The sequence below is a fragment of the Tenrec ecaudatus genome, chromosome 16 (assembly GCF_050624435.1).
Source record: "Tenrec ecaudatus isolate mTenEca1 chromosome 16, mTenEca1.hap1, whole genome shotgun sequence".
Classification (NCBI taxonomy): domain Eukaryota; kingdom Metazoa; phylum Chordata; class Mammalia; order Afrosoricida; family Tenrecidae; genus Tenrec; species Tenrec ecaudatus.
The window spans coordinates 92,581,933-92,587,454 of NC_134545.1; positions in this window are offsets into that span (position 1 = coordinate 92,581,933).

Consider the following 5,522-nt stretch of genomic DNA (forward strand, 5'->3'; position numbering starts at 1 on the left):
CAGCCATCGTAGAACATGCCCCAATTTTAGCAGCCTTTTACCCCAAAACTCACTGTCATCAAGTCCATTCTGACGCCTAATGACCCAGTTGGGTTCCTGAGGCTTTGTAAATCTGAAGATCCCAGCAGGCAGCTTCATTTTTCGCTTGCTGGGTTTGAACTGCCAACCTGTGGGTGGCTAACAGTTCGATGCTTACCTGACAACAGCACCAGGGCTCCCAGCATCCTTATCATTACAGTGAAAACTTTAACTTGTGCTTATGAAAAACTGAACCTATAAAATCTTCTACTGAATTGGATTATAATTAAATTTCTATTACATGACTCAGTCGAACACTGGAACCCAAAGAGAAGCTCTACTCAGATCAATGATATTGATCAAATTAAACTTCTGTCCTAGGACTGCCTTGTTTTCCCAAGGCTTACAAACTTTGCACCTCTGACACGGCCAGGCTTTGAACTTTTCTATCAGTGTTAGTGGAAAGCATTTGCCTTTTTCTTCTTTGACAGGTCTTCCTTATACACAATTCTTGACTCTCTGAGGTTATACTGAATAATGAGCTTCTTGGTTGGTATGGGATAGCCAAGTCCTTGCTTTTATATCTTGCTCAGCACTTCAAGAACTGATAACCAAAATGAAGAAGAAGGAGAAGAAGAAGAGGAAGACGAAGAAGACGAAGAAGACGACGAAGAAGAAGAAGAAGAAGAAGAAGAAGAAGAAGAAGAAGAAGAAGAAGAAGAAGAAGTCTTCATTGGCTTTCTGACCTTTTAAAAAATCCTGGTCCTGAGAACAGTGATTGGACAGACCCCTTGTTGACTGTCTGCCTGGACTACCAGCCCACCGTCATCTGGGGACTGGGAATGGGTGAGCATCTATTCTAAGTGAGAAAGTTTATTCCACTTCCCACCCCTTACTTGACCACAATAGCACTTATACTTGGTTACACTTTGCTGACGTATTTTTACTAAGGACACAGACCATTAAACATTCCAATCGCCATGTTTCAGCAATCCTGGTCAAAACATCCCCAGTGGAGCATTAGTTAACAGTGTGTCAACCCTACATAATAATTCCAATCTATCACTCAGTATCACATTTTTTCTACCAACCAAACTTGGCTGTCATAGTGTGAGCTCTGAAGCAATTTGATTTGTACTCACTTGCCACATAAAACTAGAGGAAATCAGAGGGGAGGTGAGTGAAAGAGGAAACCTGAGAGGAGCACATGAGAGGGAAGTGGGCAGAATTAGGAGACAGGGAGGCAGCTTTCCACGGTGGTGTGGACCTTTACTAATGAAAAGGAGAAAGAAGAGAGAGAAGAGGGGAAAATGATGACAGTAAGCACAGAGCAAGAATGAACGAGTGATGGGAGATAACTGAGGGGTGGTGAGAGGGGGGCGCTAGAAGAAAGAAGCAGACTTCCAGAGAGGGGGATCTTATTAGGGTGCTTGCGTTGGGTCACTTTGGTTCTCTGAACTCATCATTGAGCTATTGAGCTCCCCAATATTTATTGAGCCTCTGTTCTTTGGGAAAATATTTCAGGTGAGTTTCAGCCACACGCTGTAAAAGAATGAAGATTTTGTATACATCCCAGCCAGTAGGTTGAGAATGTCAAGTAGGTGTCCAGGTTTTCTCAGTGGTACAGACTTTCTGAAGAAGAGACCCACGTTGACTGGAGAGCAGATGGGGAATTGATGGTAAGGGGGCCATTGAGAAGATTGGGCAGGATCCAAGAATCAAAACAAGGTCTTAGTCCATTGCAGGTAAGACAAAGGCGACATGATGGAGACTGTAATGTGTCCACTTGACTACGCTCTGGCTCTCACTTGTTAGGCAGACATTGTGAACTCACCTTCTATTTGATTATGATTTGAAGCAAGCAGCCAGTCAGTTGAAAGGGGATGCAGACGTGGCCTGTGTGCAGTAGCTAAACACAACTGGCCACGTTCAACCTCTTTCTTAACCCTGTACTCTTCCCCTCTCCTCACTTTCCATTCTTGGGTTGTAAGCCTGAGAAAGCTTATGGTCAGCCACCTAACTTGCATATTTTAGATCGGCCAACCTCACAATCTTGGCACCCAGCAGAGGACTCCAGTCTGCCACTTGACCCACAGATTGTGGGGTTGTCAGTCCCAATGGACACGTAAGCCAGCAGAAGTCTTGAGCCTGTGGCCTGCTTCATTGATGTGGAATGTGTCAGTTTCCACAATTGTGTCAGTCATGCCACTGAAATAATTCCATTGATATCGCTGAAAGAGGAGCCATTTCTTAAAGTACACCCAAACTCGCTGCCATCCAGTCGACGCTGACTCTGGTAACCCTATGGGACAGGGTCCAACTGCCCCTGACTCTTTCTGAGACTGTATCTCTTTGTGGGAGTAGAAAGCCTCAACTTCCTCCCAAGAAGCAACAGGTTGTTTCAAACTGCTGACCTTGTGGTTAACAGCCTGATGTGTAATCACTAGGCCACGGACTCCTCTTGCTCCTCCAGAGAACGCAAACTAAAATAGGCGGAAAAGGCACAAACTAGCCAATTCCTTTGAGGAACGTGACATTCACGGAGCTATGTTGATTTGCATCGAGAAAAACAGAGTCAAAAGTCAGAAGAGTACAGGTGGAAGTAGCAATGAGAAAGAGAGGGATCTAGGGAGGCAGATGAGGAGAAAAAGAGATGGGTGAGAGAAAGAGGTAAAGAAACATTTTTACTTCCCCAGGCCAGGGCCACCTTTGGTCTAAGAATACCTGTCAACAACCACAAGGAGAGTTTAGTGCTCCCCATAGTCTCACATGCTCTGTCTCTGCACCAGATGAGCTGGAAGCAGACAAGTCAGAGGGTAAGCCCAGAGATGATTCCCCAACTTGTCATTCTGTGCAGTAACAAGCGTGCTACCGGCCCACATATAACGAGGTGAGACGCCGGCAGAGAAACTGGGACACAGAAACCTGGTCCAAATGCAAGAGGAGTAAACACATCAAATTTTACTTTCTTGTCACTCTTCTTCTATCATTTATTTATTGCTATATGGTTTAAGATCCTCATTATTAAAAGATTCTTTTCTGTAGTCAAAATAGGAATAACATCGATGTGGACGTAGCTATTGCATAGTAGTTTTTTTAAATTATTATTTTGACATTCACTTGAGTGCCCTTCTGAGCATGTACACAAGTATTTATATGTATATGTCTGTGTATATGTTTATATACCGTTATCTATCTTTTTATATCTACATGTATAGCTATATCTATTTATATCTCTATCTGTATCTATAAACACACATCTCAAGCCATTGTGTTTATTCAAGTCAAAGGATTGAGATAATGCTAAGGAAATAGGCAACCTCCATTAACGAGACAGATTATTGAAGGGGGGCTGTTGTTATAGCATGCTACATAAAACAAAAATGAACTCAAAACCATTGAGAGATGCTGGCGACATGAACGGAAAGATCATTTGTTCATTTTGAGATCCTCCCCAGAGTTGCGCTTTTGTTCATAAAAATAAAATCCTTGTGTGGGTTGTCAAATATGATCTTGCTAACCTTGAAGCCCTTCCAACGACCCGACAGGGAAACGCTGGGGATGGGCTCCCTGAGATGGTTTGCCTCCTGCGACAGAAACAGACTCATGCATTTTAGATGCAAAATGAGGACTCTTTGTTTTGCCCAGAGCTGCCCTAGTGACATCTTGAGCCTGGGCTTTGTGATTTCATAAAAATAAAGGAAATTTAGAGAGAGAAATCTCTCAGAATTGAAAAGCCCCAAATAAAGCTTCATAATAGGGCGGGGAAATGATTCATTTCACTCTTTCTCTTCCTCTTTTCACAGTTAAATGGTTTTGCAGAATTTTCTAGACGTTCTCTATTGTCCTTTTCCCCTAAACTGGATACAATGTGGCCAAGGCTCCACACTTTTATCCCAATATGTCCCCCTAAATGCAATGATTAGCAATCTGAAACTAAACACAATGGGTTCGTTTAGCTCGTTCTTACTTGGCTTACCAGCTGTAGTTTCTCCCAAAGTGTAAAAACTAGAAGTTATTGGAGAAGGCAGGGCAGAGAGTAACAGAATGGAGAAGTCCCTGGCCCCTAGGCATTCTCTGGGAATCTTACCCTCTGGGACGCCTAGAGAAGTTATGGGAGGGGAGGTGCTCAATTGGCAGAGGACAGCTGTAAACACGAATGCCTCTCCTTGAATATTTCACATATAATCCATCACAAAAGACAAACCAAACCCAAACCACTGCCAATGAGCCGATTCCAGCTCACTGTGACTGCATATACTGCTCCCCAAAGTGATGGATCTTTATAGGAGCAGAGCCTCGTTTTGCTCCTGAGGTGCTGCTAATCATTGGTGGATTTGGACCACCTTAGACTGGTGAGTAGCAGACCAATGCTTACCCAAGGGCATCACCAGGTCTCCTTAAACTCACCTAGTTTATCCTTTAATGCCCCCCCCCCCAACCCTTCACCTTCCTGTTTTGATCTCCAGCTCCTAAAATAAAATCTATTACATCAAAGTGATTCCATCTCAGAGTGTAGGACAGAGTAGAATTGTCCATTGGGATTTGCCAGGCTTTAACTTTGATGAAATAAGATGCCGTATCTTTCTCTGGTGAAGATGCCAGTTATTTCTATCGCTTTCATTTATCTCACCAGGTCTCCTTGCCCCTGGCGCATAATAGTCAATTAATAAAATTTTGATGAACAAGATTTCATATGGTAAATGGAATAATCCCTCCCCCTAAAACGGGAGTCGAATCTGAATTCCTGGAATCTGAAGATGTTCCCTTCTTTGGCTCAAAGGAACTTTGCAGATATGATTAAATTAAGGTTCTTGAGATGAGGGGCTTTCCTGGATCTTTTCAGTGGACACTAACTATCATGTGCTTCAATAAGAGGGAAGCAGAGAACCTGTAAGAATAAAATTATTTCCACCCTAGATCATCTAAAGGCATATGTCCTTTTAATTTCTGACATCCAGAACTGTGAGATAATAATCTTTCTGTTGTTTTAAGCTATGAGATCTGTGGTAATACATTGCAGCAGTCACAAGAAATGGATGTAGTCAGTCCATCATCATTACCCCAGTCTCTGCTATCATGAGCTCTTTCTAGAAATGCCTCACATGGCTCCTAACTTGTCTTTCTTATCCATACAATGCCCGAACAAATAAATGATCCACTAGGCTATAACATTTCTTCATTAGGCCATAACAGAAAAATAAAATAAAAACATTTTCTTCTCCAGGCTATAACATTTCTTCATTAGTATTGAATTGATCCTAAGATGTATATACTAAAAAATATTTATCATCTATGACTTTTAAAAGGCTCTGGTGTTACAACAGTTAAGTACTTGGCTGCTAAACAAAAGCTCAGTGGTTTACACTCACCGGTAACGTCACAGGAGAAAGACGTGTCCGTCTCTTTAGGCAAAGAGTGCAACTTTGGATGCACCAAGGAGCAGCTCTGCTCTGTCTTGGGCGATCTTGATGTGGGAGAATGGATTTACCAGCAATGGGATG